Source organism: Sciurus vulgaris, assembly GCF_902686455.1.
Source record: "Sciurus vulgaris genome assembly, chromosome: 1".
Taxonomy (NCBI): Eukaryota; Metazoa; Chordata; class Mammalia; order Rodentia; family Sciuridae; genus Sciurus; species Sciurus vulgaris.
In genome coordinates this window covers 122,352,339-122,369,933 of record NC_136461.1, presented here as the reverse complement: position 1 = coordinate 122,369,933, position 17,595 = coordinate 122,352,339, and the positions used below count along the sequence as shown (strand labels likewise).

Genomic DNA, 17,595 nt, shown 5'->3' with positions numbered 1-17,595 from the left:
CAGAAATGAGCAAGATCGGCCTGGTGGTCATCACTTTCCTTCTCCCCATTTCTCTTTGTCAAATATCACAATCCCCCAATCTGTTTATTAACTAGCAAGAGGGCAAAGAAGGTATCCTAGTTTTGATTTTGCTTATTTCTATCTTTGGAGGACAGTGTCACTTTGTCATATTCTGTCTTCTTATGTAAAAGCTTCTAACAATTATATTTTCTACTAAGGATCTAAAGAAGAAAATAAAACCATTAGTTAAGGGTCATGTGCCAATAAAAAAATTTTCCAGAGGAAATAAAATTCAATTAGATAATAAAAAATTATGAGACAGTTCAGTACAGATGAAATTTTTGAAGTATGTTTCAGTTCTTTGTCATGGTTGGAGGATGTGGTGGGAGGAGTATGGAGGAAAAACCACAACAGAACTGGTGATTTGTGGCCTCTGTAGGTTTGAGGTGAATGTTTCCTCACTTAGCCACTTGTGATGAGTTATCTCTCCAGCTTACTAAAGCCCTTTAGAATTGGAAAACACCGTGTCTGCTTTCATTTTAGAAGGTCAAAGCTTATTTTTCTAATAAATGTTTATTTTTCAAGTCAAGTTTGTTTAAATCTGGAAGTTCTACATTAAGAAGAGAATTGTGACTCTTCGAGGGCCTTCAAAATTCAAAATCTTCCTGATAGTCTTGTTAATTGAGATTAGGGGTCTCTTTCCATACAGCTGGGTGGTTAACATTTTATTTTTAGATATTTATTTATTTATTTGGTATCAGGGATTGAACCCAGAAGCACTTTACCATTGAGCCACATTCCCAGCCCTTTTTATTTTTCTTTTGAAATAGTGTCTCAGTTGCTGAGGGCATCGCTAAGTTGCCTGGACTTGCCTTGAACTTGTGATCCTGCCTCAGTCTCCCCAGTTGCTAGAATTATAGACATGCACCATGGTGCCCACCTCCCATGGTATATTAATCACAGAGCTACCACTTGTTTACTACAATGGTGTAAATTTTGACAAGTTTCTTAGCATTTCTATGCCTACTTTCCCTATATGTGAAAAATAGTACCTAGTAAGTTAGAGAATAAGAAAAATGTTTCATTAGACATCAGATTTTCACAGTACCAGAGAGGAAGGGGTAATGCACTGGAGGAGCTTGAGAATTACAGCTGTTTTTAAAGCTAAAAATTGTACTTTTTCTTCATTCATCCACTTTAATAAGCTGTCATATGCCTGATGGAACATACTTTCCTCTCTATTCAAAAAGACTAACTTGTATACCTGTAATCCCCACTACTAGGGAGGCTGATGCAGGAAGATCACAAGCTTGACACTAGCCCAGGCAAATTGATGAGACCCTGTCTGAAAATAAATATAAAAAAAGGCTGGAGCTGGGCCAGGTCGCATAGGCTTGTAATCCCAGTGGCTTGGGAGGCTGAGGCAGGAGGATCATGAGTTCAAAACCAGTGTCAGCAATTTAGGCCTAAGCAACTCAGCAAGATCTAGTCTTTAAATAAAATATGAAAAAAAGCTGGGGATGTGGCTCAGTGGATAAGTGTCCCTGGGTTCAATCCCTGGTGCCCACCCCCCAAAATTGGGGGGGGCGGCTATAGTTCAGTGGTAGAGCATCCCTGGTGTCCATTACCAGTACTTCCCCCTCCCATCCCCCTAAAAAAAGAAGGAAAAAAAAACTAAATTTTCTTCCACTATTCCCTCCTCTGGCCTAAATCTGCAGATCCCATGAAGACACTAGCTATGTTGGTCAAAGCAAGGTAGAGCATAGTGATCTGTCTTAGATGTCGAATGTTAAGAGGACTAAAACCAAATATGTTTAGAGGGCTGGGGAGATACCTCAGATGGTAGAGTGCTTGCCTTGCAAGCACAAGGCCCTGGGTTCAATCCCCAGCACTGCAAAAAAAAAAAAAAAAGTTTACACAGTGTTATCTGGATGGGAAGGGACCTAAAACTATGCTACACAGAAATTTCTGAAAGAATCAATGTCAAAGACCAGGCATGGTGGCACACATCTGTAATTCTAGCAATTCAGTAGGCTGAGGAAAGAGAATCACAAGTTAAAGGCCAGCCTCAGCAATTTAATCAAGCCCTGTCTCAAAATGAAAAATAAAGGCTGGGGATGTAGCTTGGTGGTAGAGCACCCCTGGGTTCAGTCCTTACTACTGCAAAAAATGGCAGGGGTTGGGTTGTGGCAAGAGAAATTGCAACCTAGATATTTGAAGGTTACAGTATGGATGACCTCAAGGGAGACAGAATGAATGGATGGATACCCGAGGGAATTCGGTCATTCATAATCTGTTGTCCTCAGAGGCTTGGGGAGAAGATATTGCACAGTGTGAAGATTTCCAGACTCTTCTGTGACTGTGAGAAAGTTTTGTCTCAGCCTCAATTTTTTTCATCTAAAAAATGGCGATTATAACTATCCTCTGAGGTTTTGATATAAATTGCAATATGTCACAAAAAAAGCTGTTCATGGTCAATTTCAAACAGGAAATTATAGGTGGGGAAAAAAATTACAGGCAGAGGTTGGCAGGTTTTCTGTATAAGTCCAGAGATTTTTTTTTTTAATTTTAATTTTTAATTATTTTTATTGAGGATTGATTCCAGGGGCGATCTATCTCTAGTCCTCTCTATTTTTTATTTTGAGATAAGGATCTCACTGAGTTGCCCAGGCTGGCCTCAAACTTGTAATCCTCCTGCATCATCTCCTTAGTAGTTGGGATTCCAGGTGTGTACCACTACCAGTTTCTCTTTCTAGTTGATTCTCAGAGCAAATAATGTGGTAAAAACAATACAATAGCCCTCAAGGATACATCTGGTACTACTTATGGCTCCTTAATTGTTGTCACTAACTTTCTTGAGTGCAGGGGTCTTGTGTTCATCCTACCAATAATTAAATGAGAAAGAATAAGTATCAAATCCCAAACTCTGAATGAGACAAGCTGAGATAACTAAGGTGCTTCTCTGTCACCAGCATTATCACCTGTTATTGGTATGCAAGCCTAATGAAAATAAGCATGGGCATAAGAATGTAGTTCTCTACCATGGAACAACATCCTTACCCCTTCAAATCCTGAATATTTAAACCTCATCACTGAAGGAGTTAGGGACATGCATACCATCTCAAAATATGCTAAATTATTACATTGAGTATTTCAAATTGAAATCATTTTAAGCTATTGTAATCTCAAGAAAGGGCCATTTGGCTTGTCTTACGTACAACAAGATGTATAGTTTTTTTTTTTTTTTTTTTTTTTAAGTTGGGAGCCCCACCTAGGCATATTTAAAAACAAAAAACAAGATGTTTGATTACAGGTGGCACACAACTGTAATCCCAGTGACTTGGGAGACTAAGGCAGGAAAAAAAAAAAACAAGTTCAAAGTCAACCTCAGCAATTTAGCAACATACAAAGCAATTTAGCAGGACCCTGTTTCAAAATTAAAAAAAAAAAAAAGGGCGGGGATGTCGGGGATGTGACTCTGTGGTTAAGCGCCCCTGGGTCAATCCTGGTACAACAAAACAAACAACACAAAGAACTGTCCAGTTTTCAAAAAATGAAGACTCTAAACAGGTGCAATGGTACATGCTGGTAATCCCAGCAATTCCAGAGACAGAGGCCTGAGAACCACAAGTTGAAGGCCAGTCTGGGCAATTTAGTGAGAACTTGTTTCAAAATAAAACATAAAAAAGACTGGGGATGCAACTTAGTAGTGGAGTGTCCCCAGGTTCAGTCCCCAGTACTGCAAATAAAGAAAAAAAGAACAAACATGCAGATGCTGGCCCCAGAAATTCTAAGTTTCCTTTGATGTGAGGAGGAGTGAACAGAGACTCAAGAGTGGGAGGCATTCTTGAAAAACATAACCCCCCCACCTGGCTCATGGATTTCCTGCTTTGGGTGCAACTGTACCCCCTTTTCTTTTATAAAAGCTTTCAGTGTCTCTGAGCCCCCTGAAGATGGTGATTTAATAGGGTTAGGGATGTAGCTCAGTGGCCAACTATTTACCCTGCATATACAAGGCCTTGAGTTCAATCCCCAGTATAAAAAAATAAAATGGGGATTTGGAACAGAAAAAGTCTCCTATTTTCCTCTGTACCAGCTTTGAATAAACTGTTTTCTTCCACCAGCTTCTGTGTCAGTTTTGGTTGAGAGCCGCACAACTTCTGATTCAGGTAACATAAAGATATTTATTAAGTTGGTATGTCTAGTTATTTGAAATTTCATCAAGTTTGAAGTGTGGTTCAATCCAAAAGAAAGGTGTTAGGATACTGGTTTTGTTTTAATTTAGGAAAAAGGTGGCAGGAATTTTAATAGGTAAAAGTCAATACTGTGAAGGGAACTTTTCTTGCAATCACATGTACTACCTGCAGGTGGAGCTAGATTCTTCTGGCATCTAAACAATGATGCTAGGTTACTTGCCTGATTTGCTGGCAGTTAAGTATGGGGTTAAAAATAACATCACCTATCTGATTGGCAAAAATTCAAAAGCTTGACAATGCACTCTATTGGCAAGGCTATGGGGAAACAAACAAGCACTGTCATATTGTTGGAAGGAATACAAAAAGATATAACTGATGAAGGGCAATTTGGCAGTATCTTAATAAAAGTACACACACATTCAACATTTTACCTGGGCAATCTCATGTCTAGGAATTTACCCTAAAGATATACCCCTACCAATATGCATATTGGTATGCATATGCACAAAGTTACTTGCAACATTTATAATTACAACATATTAGAAACTAAAAATTTTCAAACACAGGAAATTAGTTCAATAAACTATGGTATATTCTCAACGAAATACTCTACAACTGTAAAAATAACAAGGAAGGTCTCTACAAACTAATTTGAAATATTTCCCAGGATATATTGTTAAAGGTAAAATAGCAAAGCAACCTGTTTGATAAGAAAAGAGGGAATGGGTGCAGTGGTGCATGCCTGCAATCCCAGAGATTTGGGAGGCTGAGGCAGGGGGATTGCAAGTTCAAAGCTAGCCTTAGCAACTTAGTGAGGCCTTAGGTAACTAGGGAGACCCTGTCTCCACATACACACACACAAGGGCTGGGAATGTGACTCCAGTGGTTAAGTGCCCCTGGGTTTAATCCCAGGTACCAAAAAAGAAAAAGAGAGATACATGTTGGATTCTCACTTTTCTGTATCATTTTGTCTAGTTAAGACTTCTGGAAACATGTTAATGTTTTGTACATTAAAAAAATTAACAAGAATGCAATGCCGCCTGCCTATAACCCCAGCTACTCCAAAGGCTGAGGGAGGAGGATCCCAAGTTTGAGCAAGTCCAGCCTGAGCAAATTAGCAAGACTCTCAAAAATAAAAATAAACATTTTATTTATTTTGTTATTTTTATACATTATTTAAAAAGTAATTTTGAAAAAATGACAAGGCGTCAGATCTGGCACACACCTGTAATTCCAGCTACTTGGGAGGCTAAAGCAGGAGAATTTCAAGTTCAAGGCCATCCTGGACAATTTAGTGTGTAAGGCCCCCAAAAAAGGAAACCCCAACTCTGTCCCATGGATGGACGGCAACCCCAATCAACCGCAGGAGGCGTCACTTGATGCAAACCGCAAGAGGTGTTTATTCCAGCGCGCTGGGACCCAACTCGAGGAGTCGAGTCCCTAGCAGAAAATCTTGTAGGTTTATAAAGGCAGAAACCACACATCGGGAGGAGTCACACATGAAAGGGGGAAAAGGGGGGACAAAGCTGCCGGGAAATTTCAAAGGGGGGTCTGGGTTTGCTGATAACATACAACATGTTTCACAATGTTTTACAATAGGGCGTAGATTCTGGTCAATAGTTTCTGGTAATCATTCTGTTTGATCACTATCTGGCTATCTGGCTCAATTTATCCTTTTATTCTCTGTTTGGGGCTGTTTCTTGGAACAGCTTTAAGGGCTTTGTTTCCATTCCTGGGAGGGTGACCTTAGGGAGTTGAGATGACTGGGAGGGTGACCTTAGGGAGTTAAGATAACTGGGAGGGTAACCTCAGACAGCTTAAAAAAATGTCCATTCTTTCATTTCCCCATTTTCTTTTCTGGTAAGTTCTAATCATGGAACTTCTGTCTCTATATACTCTTCTCCAAAGCTATTTCCTTGGCGGAGGGACTGGTATTGTTGCCTAAGCATTAGTACCTGTACAGCACTTATTCTTTCCCTGATGAAGGTGACTAGGCGATTTCAGGCAGGCAAGAGCCGAGGGGGCGGGCAACCAATTAGCAGCCCCTTGTTTTCAGTCCTTGATAAACAGTCCTTGATAAAGGCAGGTAAATTTGGTAATCAATGGCCTCCGGAGATCCTTGACATTCCATTCTTCCAGGGGCAGTCTCCAACTTGCAGAGGCAAATGACCTCATGGTTTCATTTCCTCGATTTGACCCGATCCCCTATTTCTACACTAACTACCTATTCCCAATTCTGGCTTCATTCCCCCCTTTAGCTTTAGGAACCCATAACTGCTTGTTAAGAAAATGAAAAGGGGCGTCGGTCATTCTGGCTGCTTCGAAGCTGAATGGGGGCAGCGAGGGGCAAGCAGTTTGGAGTTCCTTCTTTTTAAAAAATCGGGTCAATCGAGGGGTCCCAGGAAGAAGCCTGGTTGGAGAAGAGCAGGTTGTAAAGTCGTCTGGGGGTGGCTGCTTCTATGATAGAAGAACAAAAAGACATGAGTACTGAAATGAGATTAGCACAAAGTAAATGTTGCAGCATCTGAAATATGCCACTGAGTATCATGAAAATGACAGAAGTTAATCTCTCACCAGGAGGTGGAAGAACTGAGAAATTGTTCCCATAACTAGGCCTAGCAAAGGCTGGAGAGGACAAGGCCTTTATTTGGGGACTTTAACATTGCCATAGATGTCCCCAAAAAATATAGTTAAGCTACTTAATGTCATCTGATTTTGTAAAATATCCCTTTATTGGTATAACCTGTGTTTAGTAGAGATCTCTATACTTCTGTTACTTAGAAATAGATAATCATACTGGCAAACATAGATTAAGTCTACCTGTGTAGCTTAGGAAGGTCTGCAGGCCTTAAACTGACTAAAAACTTCTGACTCTGGCAGTTTCTCTGATAGTTATCAGGCTACATCTAAAGTTACATTTAACTATTATTTCCTTTAAATGCCCAAGAATGGCTGTACTTTGGTTTTAACTGTTTTGCTGGGTGTCTAAGATCAAGCTGGTCAAATTGACCTGGTTCCTGTCTTGTTAAAGAGTCAGCTGAGTCCCACAGGGGTCACTCGTACAGAACTTAAGAGCGGCTCCTCAGCTCCACCAGTGACTTTGGTTAGGCAGGGTCTCTTGATGGGGTGACTTCCTTTAGAAACATCAAGGGATGTTTCCCCTTTTCCATGACCCTCCTCTGCAGCAGATGCACTGGATGATTTTTCATCCTCTAGTCAACAATCTCCTTGATCGGGAGGTTGTGTGACCCAGAGTTGCAACGCTCCTTAGAGAAGTTCTCTTATTCCCTGGGTTCAGGCTAATGTTGAGGGCAAGACCCAAATATGGACTTTTCTTGACCTCTGTATTTAACTCCAATTTCTAAGTTTGATCTTAATTATCCAGCAAGCCAGTCTCACCAGTCATAAATTAAGAGTAATGGGCTTTAACTTTAATGTCCATAACTTTACAGTTATTTACCCTTTTATCTAACTGGAGTCTGCATTAGTACTGGAAGTTACCACTATCTATTCTATAGGTGATGGCTTATTATCACAAGTTACCTAGGTTGTATATTCTTGAAGCAGCTACTTCTGCAAAACATTAACAGGTAACAGTTTTACAAAATGAAATTAGCAAGAGTAAAAATATATTCAGCTTGTATAATAGCTATCTTGAATTTTGATTGAGAACTATATTCTATCCCCTATTTGAGATCACAGTACTTTTACAACAAGAACCAATCTTTTGACTATAACTTTAAATAAGCTGAAGTCTGGCTTATTTTGGAGTCACTCTAACATGCAGTAAGGTGGGAGGCAGAGCCTTATCTCAGGTAAGGCAGGGCTCTTTACAGATCTTAAGTGTTCTAATTCTGATGTTGATCTTTGCTTCTTCCTTAAATATCATTAAGTAGTTTACATATACTGTTTCCTGAGTCTATATAAACTTTATAATTAACACAATTTAACATAGTATCTAAAACATGAATCAAAGAAAGGCTGAAAGAACTTTTGTTATTTCCACAATCCGAGAGTGCTGGGACTCGAACCCAGGCCTCCCGCTTGAGAGTCAGGAACTCTACGTACGAGATGAGCTAAATGGCCTGCACTGAGAGAGCTTTTAACTTTCCTTTTGTGATTAAATGGCAAAATGTTTTCATGTTTCTTTCATGTTTCACAATATTAACCTTTAAACAATCAGACTCTAATGTTTAGAAATACATTTACATTTGAAATTCTTTATCCCAGTGTAAAAAGTAACAAATTTTACACATACCCTATTGATAGCAGGTCCTATAATAGAACATTAAATGATAGAAATAAATCCCCAATAAAATTTACTCTTTATAAGATTAAGATTACCATTACAGACAAGTTTAATCTGGAGGATAGCAGAGCTTAATAAATTAGTTGCTTTAAAAACTTGTGGTCCTGAAAAATATGAACACATTTAATATACAACTAGTGACCATTTCACAAATACCTTGACACTTTTATCTTACCAAATTGAGTTTTTAAAGAGAAATGTATACTCTGTAACAAAGTACAATACTCTATAATAGTTGTTTAATCATAATTGTATACACCCCAATTTTTAAGACTAATTGTTCTAAAGAATAAAACTTAATAGACACAAAGTTAAGAGTAAATTAGTGTTTCAAATCCTTGTCATTTTACCATGTCATTCTACCATATAGATTAAACTTTGGTTTATATCAGAACGTTAGTATTTCACCTTAGGAAAAACCTTCAATAGTTTTAGCTGTCTCACATACATATAACCAACTTAGTTACACACAAACTTGTTGAAACTTGCCCTTTACTTACATAGACTTTCTTAGCACTTACTTAGACCCTCATGTATTTCATCACACAAGCACTTTCTTACCCAGAAACATTTCCTTTTTCCTTTTACTAAATATATTTCCATACCCAGAACCTTTTATTTTCTCTTTCCTACTTGTTGTCCCCTTTTTGTTCACATTCTGAAACAACTCTTATGAAATTTCTGAATTTAGATAAATTACTCTATTTTAATAAGATTAAATATTCTGTTGTTTATAGTACTCTAATTGAAACACAGTTGAAACTTTTGGGACCCTTTGTATATAGAATTGCACTTGTTAGGACATAACTCTTAGTAACCTTGTTTTTAGTTTAGTGATGACACAAAGCAAGTTTAAACCCTTTTATTTACCAACCTATGAAAACACAAATAATGTTTAAGTATGATACCCCATGGAATTCAAGGAGTTAAAAGTACTCGATGTTATTTAACAATTAGCATTTTAACTTTGTAAATTAATCAGATGTCTCTACAAACACATTAGAGTAATCCCATACATGTTAACTCTAATTCACTTATTCTGTAAAAACCAAGATATCAGACAAGTGTCCTGAACAGTATTTGCTGTCTCTTCCCTGTTGAAGAAAAGTCCTAGAAACAATTGATATTAGACATTTTATTAACATCAATATTTTATTAGCTTGACCACCTAGAGACTTGCAAGTTATTTTCAAAGACATTTTACTCTTATTAGTTTACCCAATTTGAACCTTTTTAAATCACGTGAATTAAAAGTATCTGGATCCATTTTTAAATCTTAATTTTAGGAGCGCTCAGTTTTGATACAGACAAAACATGACATCAGACAGCACAACATACAAATAACACAAAATCAAGCCCTTGTAACTTCATAGGTGAATCTCCATTGCAGTGTAACAGATGTTCAAAAACTCTAGTTGAATAAAAAATAGAACTGGTCAAAAAAATCATGAGCTCAAAAAAACATATAATTAAAAAAAACCAAGAGTCCTGGAAAAAAATCATACGGCCGTTAATTACTTTAGTAAAGTACCATAAAATTTACTTTGCTGGAGTTTTAAAGACTCTTTTTACCTTTTCTTTCCCTGGGTTTGAGACCGGTCTCCTACTGAGCCTTTAGGCTTCTTTTATTTATATTTCAATGTAAGCCTTGACTGAGATCTGGAAGGATCTAACAGGTTTTAACAGAAACTCTGTGTCTAAGGCATTTTAGCCATCTCATCAGGACAGGTTGGATGTTAAAATTATGAGACCTTATTTTTCATTACTTTTGAGACTGAAGCTACTTTGCTAAGTTACCCTTCAGGGCTGTTGGGAGCGGGAGTCCAGAGAAGGAACCTTTGGGGTCCACCCGAGAGTAGCCCGGGCCGAGAACCCCCCAGTTGTTCCAACCCTTCCTCCACCTCCGCTACAAACACACAACAGAACCAGATACAGACGGGCGCCAATCTCTGATCCACCAATTGAACCCCATCAGCGCCCTTACCGACGGAGACTACCAGGCGTCCCTGGCTCTCCTTCCACCCTTAGGGCGTCCCCCAGGGCTGCAACCTGTGGCCCCCCAGGCACGTCTGCCGGCCACTGTTCGGCCACCCTCACGGGTCACCGAACGGCTGCCACCGAAACCGAAAGCGCGCTCGCAGAACCAGATCAACTAACAAAACAAAACACAAGACAACGACAGACAACTTCGGGGTACCCCTTCTTACCTCCAAGGTCGACTCCGCGGATGAGGGGGGGCCATCTTATCCCGGACGAGCCCCCAAATGTAAGGCCCCCAAAAAAGGAAACCCCAACTCTGTCCCATGGATGGACGGCAACCCCAATCAACCGCAGGAGGCGTCACTTGATGCAAACCGCAAGAGGTGTTTATTCCAGCGCGCTGGGACCCAACTCGAGGAGTCGAGTCCCTAGCAGAAAATCTTGTAGGTTTATAAAGGCAGAAACCACACATCGGGAGGAGTCACACATGAAAGGGGGAAAAGGGGGGACAAAGCTGCCGGGAAATTTCAAAGGGGGGTCTGGGTTTGCTGATAACATACAACATGTTTCACAATGTTTTACAATAGGGCGTAGATTCTGGTCAATAGTTTCTGGTAATCATTCTGTTTGATCACTATCTGGCTATCTGGCTCAATTTATCCTTTTATTCTCTGTTTGGGGCTGTTTCTTGGAACAGCTTTAAGGGCTTTGTTTCCATTCCTGGGAGGGTGACCTTAGGGAGTTGAGATGACTGGGAGGGTGACCTTAGGGAGTTAAGATAACTGGGAGGGTAACCTCAGACAGCTTAAAAAAATGTCCATTCTTTCAAGTGAAACCCTCTCAAAAAGCAAAACAAAAACTTTAAAAGTGCTGGAGATAGGTTGGGTGTAAGTGCAAAAGGACAGGATGCAGACCTCAATGGATTCAAAAAGGCCTTTATTCATTTAAGGACTTGGGCACCGTTGGCCTCATTTTCCAAAGGTGAAAATGACCCTCAGTTACAGAGGGAATTTTGGTTTTACGAGGTGCAACGAAGATGACATAATCATTGGAAGTTCTGTGCATGCAGTTTTGATCATCAGGGGCTAGTTGTACAGGTTAAAACTCTAATTTAGGAGGGTAGTTGTTAAAAGGTTGAAACTTGTCTGGAGAGAGAAGGGTCCAGACCCCAAGGGATGAGTACTCAAATCTTGCCCATCGTTATTTGCTGTGCCTCCATTTAGGACTAATTTGCCATGGGGAAGGTCAAGGTTTAGGGCCCAGCATTCAGTATCCCCACTTTCCCCCAGGGCTGCTGGGAGGTTAATCTTTGTTTAGTTTCCCCTCTCTCCTCCCAAGCTGCCCCTCTCTCCATTTTTCTTCAGGGGCTATCTTGCAGGAATATTATTTTCCATAACCCTTCACTGGGGATGTAACTCAGTGGTAAAATGCTTACCTAATAAGCATGAGGCCCTGGGTTCAATCCCCAGTAGCACACAAAAGGTGCTGGAGATGAGCACAGTCTTACAGCTCTTGCTGCAGGCATGAGGTCCTGGGTTCAATCTCCAGTCACGAAACAAAAACAAAAACAAGGAAAACAAATGTATAACACAGAAGTGCTTCTAAAAAAGAGATTTCTACAACAGCACAAAGAAATTGGGGTTGATCATACTTGAGCATACTTAATGAAATAGTAGTAAAAAGACAAATAGAATAGCATGACTGCTGGATGTACTAAAAGTTTTGAGTGTTAAGGGGAGTTGCACCATGTGAACAGATCATCTGGGCTTGTTAATTGGTGCTTAACTGGATGAGAAAGAAACTATCTATTTTATTTTATTTTTGGTACTGGGGACTGAACCCAGGGGTGCTCTACCCCCCCCCCACCTCTAGAGCCCTTTTAATATTTTATGCTGAGATAGGGTCTTGCTAAGTTGCTAAGCCTGGCCTCAAACTTGAGATCCTCTTGCCTCGGCCTCCACAGTTGCTGGGATTACAGTTGTGTGCTATATACCCAGCTACAAATCTCTATCTTTACACAGTGGTACAAGAGTTAGAGCATTGTGCCCATCTGACTGAGGGCTAGAGAAAGAGTTATGTCCTTGAATGTTTGCATTCCAAAGAGGTGGCTTTCAGGTCCTTGAGAAGACAGGTGGTATAAGATTTACTTTTCAAGGGGCCAGAGAAAGAATTTTTAAAATGGCAACCCTTCTGAGGTACTTGCTCTTTGAGAGGGCTTAGGGGACTATGTCTATTACCAGGTTCTGACTGAATTTTTTCAGGCAAACCATTTTAAGGAGGGGACCTGGAACTTGCCTAGGGATATGGTCTCAAACTGCTAGAAGTCATACTAGAATATGGTCAAGGAGATAGTCTTGCCAGGAGTGGTGGTGCATGCCTGTAATCCAGGTGACTTAGCAGGCTGAGGCAGGTGGATAACAAGTTTGCGGCCTGACAGTTCAATTTAGTGAGACCTGTCTCAAAATTAAAAAAAAAAAAAAAAGAACTGGGAATGTGGCTTAGTTTTAGTGCACCTTTAGGTTCAATAATAGAAGGCTTTAAAAAAAATTAGAGTCCTTATCACCTGGCACTTCTGGGGAGTAAGATCTCAGTGCCTTAAAACAGGTGAGTGGTGGGGTGCATAGTGATAATAATTCATGTATCTAATTCATTGCATCAGCCATCAACCAAAAGCAGGACTGCTTTTAGATGCTTTTAGGAAGCAGTTCCACAAGTTGTAGGTCACCAAGATTCAGAAGACTGGGACTGGGAGGGAGGCTCACTGGGGAACAATATACTTAGGAAAAAAATTTAAAATGTGTGATTTTTTTGCTATCCAAATTTTCATTAATTAAGGAAAAACTGTGAGAGATTCTTTCAAAATTGTGAAGTTGACAAATACAGGCATCCCTTCAATGGAATTCTAGGCTCTCCAGACTAGAGGATGCATCTGTGGTTTTCTGATTCTCGAGGGGTCTATATTGGGGACTGTTTTTGACTATTTTGCAACTCTGTTGAGAAAGAATTTGTGGAAGCTGATAGTGATGTAAATGATCCCTGTTCATAAAAATGCAAATGAATTTTGTCTGGTAGAGATACAATTGATTTCCTCTTTGTAAGGAAATTAAGATGATTCTAGAAATTAAATTTTGCTCTATAGGTTAATTAAAGAGTTAATTAATTGTTAACATGTATTCATTTTATGGTACCATAGAAGTCATGATTTTTACCTTATTAAAGTTTATTTTAATTGACAAATACCAATCGTAAATATTTAGTAAGTAAAAACTGATGTCTTTGAGACAGGGGTAAAAGAAAAAAAGACCCCTAATAAATGTGTCAGGAGAGAAAACATATCTCCTAAGAAGGGTTTGAGGAGTTCCCAGAGAGAAGGGGGAATTTGACTCAGGACCAGTAGGATTCTTGGCATACGTGACATGACAGGAAAGACTTTCAACATGCATCAAAGGCATAGACAGAGGTTTATTTATGGAGTAGATACACATTCAAGGGAGAATGTGGGCGATCTTGAGAGTGAGTCGTCCCTCCTTGGGGTAGGGCTTCAATAGTTATAGACAGGATGTAGTTAGGGGCTGAACTGGAGGTGGAACCAGGGTGGAGCCACACCATTTCCCTGCACTTGCACATTTTCCTCCTTTTACAAGGAGTCACACAATTTCACTTCAGTTTTACAAGGGTCTGGGTCAAGGGCATGTCACTCAGTAGCTACAATTACTCCTGAGCATTTTTTTCATTTCAATGACTCATGGACATTTCCTTTGAGACAGTCTCTCTCTCTTTTTCTCAAATTCCTATCTCATACAGAGACCTAACTATGAGCAATGACACTCATTCCTGTCCCTTTAGTTAGATGAACAGACCCTCCTGAGTATGCTTGTAATAGATCAACTAGAACAAAAACATAAATCAATATAAATGTCACCAGATTCAGATGTGCCCACAACTGATTTATTGCTTAGCCAAAAAGAAACATTCTGATCCCCAAATATCAAATGATTGTTACTGGATTTGAGAACCTGTATTTTTTTTTTTTCCCCCACGGAAAATCATATATATGATAAGAGTTCAACCATGGGTGTGTCACTTGTTTTCTCTGATAGACCAGAAGCTTCTGTGCCCTGTCTTTGGGAGTGGGTATGCTTTTGCTGTCCTTAAATAAATCTGTTTGTGCCTTGCTTTTCTAGAAAAAAATATTTATTTATTTAGAGACAGGGTCTTGCTAAATTGCCTCCTGGCCTCAAACTTGAAATCCTCCTGCCTCAGCCTCCCGAGTTACTGGGATTACAGATGTGTGCCACTAGACTTGGCTATTTGTGCCTTGTTTTTGATGCATCCTGGAATCTTTTCAGTGGCATAAGTCAAGAACACCCAGGTCTACTTGAGGTACCATTGCCTCCTTGGAAATGAAGCCAGAATTAAAGACAGGCAGTTAAGTGTTGATAGATGATCAGATTGAATGGAGAAAATGGAGGTCGGTTAGGATCCTGGAAGTTGGAGGGAGACTGCCCCTGGGGAGATTGGAATGTTAATGTCTCCAGAACCCTTTGATTACCAAGATCATCTGCCTATACAAACCGCCTCTCCCCCTCCAAAAAAAAAAAAGATTTTAGATGGAGTTATTAATTAATGCTTCCTGAGCTGCTACCTGCCTGGATCACTCCATTTGCCTTTTGGCCATCCCAATAGCATCTCCTGGGCCTAGTCAGGTAGGTAGGAAGTAGAGAGGTAAGGGGGTGGGGGGAGCAGGAGAACAAAGACTGTAAAAGTGTATAAAAGGGGAAAAGCACTCTCACTTCTTGGGATACCAGAATACCAACCATGGCCCCCTTCTTCCTCCCAGGAGAAGTCTGTATTACTTCCTTTGAATAAAACCTGCTTTATATGCTTGCCTTGGCATGTTTCTCTAACGTTCAAACTTCAACATTTGAGGAAACACAACTCATCACAGATAAACTGTGGTATCAGAAGGACCTCCTCGGACCCCCGTCGGGTGACATCTTGATACATTATAAATTGTGAAATAATAAAATCAAGTAATTAACATCACCTCAAATACTGCCACCCTAACCATGTGCTGGAATAGAAGCCTTGAGCATGCTAGATGAGTGCTCAACTCCTGAGCTACATACCTAGTCCTTCAAATACTTCTGTTAGGTAGCTAGGCAACTATGAATGGGTGAGCAGGATAATGAAGGGCAACTGAAAACCACTGGGAGCCTTACCTGACAGAAAAGGACCTGGAAGATGGTGGTGTGGGGGTTTGGGGAGGCTAGGTAGGTTAAAACCTCCCCCAGCCATCATTATATCCCCTTAAGAAAAACTATCCTTTCAAGATCATGTCATAGTCTACCAGGTGGACAGGACCTTCCCTTATCATGGAAACTATGTCACAACCCCCAATCACCCTGGCAAACAAAATATCAAACCCTCACAAAGAAAGCTTGCTGAGGGCTATTCAGAGGGGGAGGAAGTTGAGGCAAAAACAGGGGACTCAATTTCCTTAAAAACTTCAACTCTAGTTGGGCACAGAAACTCACACCTGGAATCCCAGCAACTCACGAAGCAGAGGCAGGAGAATGGAAAGTTGGAGGCCAGCCTTAGCAATTTAGTGGGGTCCCTAAGCAACTTAGACCCTGTTCCAAAATAAAAATAAAAAGGGCTGGGGTATAGCTCAATGGCTCAGTGGTTAAGTACTCCAGGGTTGTTCAATCCCTGATACATACATACATACATACATAAATAAATAAATAGAAAGAAAGAAAAGAAAAAGCAAAAAGAAAGAAAAACCAGAAAAGGACTTTGGAAGGGATACTGAAACTTAAACTTCTTTCTTTTCTTTGGTACTAGGGATCTGTAACAGCGGTCCACTTCATGCTTTGAATATAGTTCTTGCTGCTCTGCCACTGCAATGTATTTTTAAAATGGTGGTGTTTCTTTTTCCTCTCTCCCTGTTCCTCCCTAATATCTCCCCCCAACCCCCAATCTCAGGGGAAATAGGATTACCTTTCTTCCCCATCCTAGGCAGAGTTAACTGTTCTTGAGCACACACTTACCATAGAAACTAAGTCATTTAGACTCAGGGGGTGCTATCAGAAGATCTGAAATGACTATCTCAAGTTAACAAGTGAATTACAACTCCAACAGAGAACACATAGAATGTAGCCTTTGAATCACCTCTTTAAAAGTCCCCTGTTCTTGCTGATGGGCAGAATCAGAACTTTTGGGACAGGAGACCCCTGTGTTTTCTCCTTTGCTAACAAAGCAATAGACCTTTTTTTTTTTTTCTCGAAACCATGTCCTCGTTATTGGATTGGCATTGGAGACAGAATAGAGCTTTTGGTAACAGATTGAGTCCAGGGGGCTTAACCACTGAGCCACATTCCCAGCCCCTTTTATTTTTTATTTTGAGACAGGTTCTCTGTTGCTTAAGTCCTCACTAAGTAGCTGAGGCTGACCTCAAACTTGTGATCTTCCTTAGTCCCCAGGTGTCTTGGATTACAGACATGCATCACCATGTCTGGCTACTTGAACTTCTTTAACCAATGCCAAAAGATAGGTTTCAGAAAAAGGTGAGATCATAAATCTTATTCAGATATGAAAAAAAAATGAACCTGGGTTAAAGACTTTATTTTATTCATATGAGAGAACCACATAGAAGTTATTAAGGGTTAAATCAGAAGAGGAAAAATATATATGGAGAGGAAAAAAAAGTTGAAATACAAATGAAGGCAAAAATTGGTTGGGGGTATGGAGAGGGTGGAGGAAGTAATAGAATTTACATTTGTCACAGAATTTGTGTGTCTGTCAATTACCTCCAACTTGCAATACCTCAAAGAACAAAAGGCTTGAGGTGTATTACAAGGCATCACATTTAGGCAAGAAAGATGGCCCACACCTGTAATCTCTGTGGTTCAGTTGGCTGAGGCAGGAGGATTGAGAGTTCAAAGCCAGCCTCAACAATTTAGTGAGGCCCTAAGTAATTTAGCAAGACCCTGTGTCAAAATAAAAAAAAACAAAAACAAAAAGGACTGGGGATGTGGCTCAGTAGTTAGGCACCCCTGGGTTCAATTCCTGGTTAAAAAAGAAAAAAAAAAAAAAAGAAAAACAAAA

At 40.0% G+C, this 17,595-nt stretch overlaps 1 long non-coding RNA gene across 1 annotated transcript; it reads left to right on the top strand.

The window, feature by feature from the left end:
* The first annotated feature begins 5,380 nt into the window (after positions 1-5,380).
* On the top strand, positions 5,381-13,003 carry LOC306642994. The gene is made up of 2 exons (XR_013758769.1): positions 5,381-5,492; positions 11,316-13,003. It is a non-coding gene; the product is annotated as an uncharacterized lncRNA (long non-coding RNA).
* The last annotated feature ends 4,592 nt before the right edge of the window (positions 13,004-17,595 follow it).